Source organism: Lupinus angustifolius, chromosome LG14 (genome assembly GCF_001865875.1).
Source record: "Lupinus angustifolius cultivar Tanjil chromosome LG14, LupAngTanjil_v1.0, whole genome shotgun sequence".
Lineage (NCBI taxonomy): Eukaryota > Viridiplantae > Streptophyta > Magnoliopsida > Fabales > Fabaceae > Lupinus > Lupinus angustifolius.
Genome location: NC_032022.1, coordinates 4,226,382 through 4,226,902, shown reverse-complemented (window position 1 = coordinate 4,226,902; position 521 = coordinate 4,226,382). Strand labels below are relative to the sequence as shown.

The following is a 521-nucleotide window of genomic DNA, read 5'->3' as shown; positions in this document are numbered from 1 at the left end:
AACTTACTTTCTTAATAATCATGTGAATAAGTCATTCATTCTTTGCCCCATCTCAGCTTCGTTAGAATAAATTCTAACGCCGGTATAATGGCATCGAAGTAATTACCTATTACATAATTATTAAGTACCTTTGAATACCATCTCGATTTTGTGGAATAAATTACAACATCAGTTTAATGGTATTCTAATATATAAAAGTGATTAATAGTTAGTTGTTAGAAACAAATAAATAAAGAATAAAGAATAATAAATTTAGTGACCTTTTATTTATTTTCTCCCTTTCGGGTTCATTTTATTAACAAACCAAACTTCTTCCTTAAGGAAGGTTGGTATTAAAGAATAAATAAAATGCGGAAAGTAAATAACAATAAATAAAAGTTAGTAAGTTAGTTTCATCACTTTTGTATATTAAAAGGCGTTTTCAACAAATAAATTTATTGATAACACTTTACTATTTTACAATTTACACCTCTTTCAAGATTCAATTGTAGTATAGTATAGGGTTATGTCGAACAACAAGG

The 521-nt window shown here is 26.5% G+C and overlaps 1 long non-coding RNA gene across 1 annotated transcript in view; it reads left to right on the top strand.

Annotated features, from left to right (window-relative positions):
• LOC109326538 overlaps window positions 1–521 on the top strand; it is a 12,935-nt gene that overhangs the window by 432 nt on the left and 11,982 nt on the right. The window contains exon 2 of the long non-coding RNA XR_002105250.1: window positions 497–502. This is a non-coding gene — a long non-coding RNA (uncharacterized LOC109326538). The remainder of the gene's footprint in view (window positions 1–496; window positions 503–521) is intronic.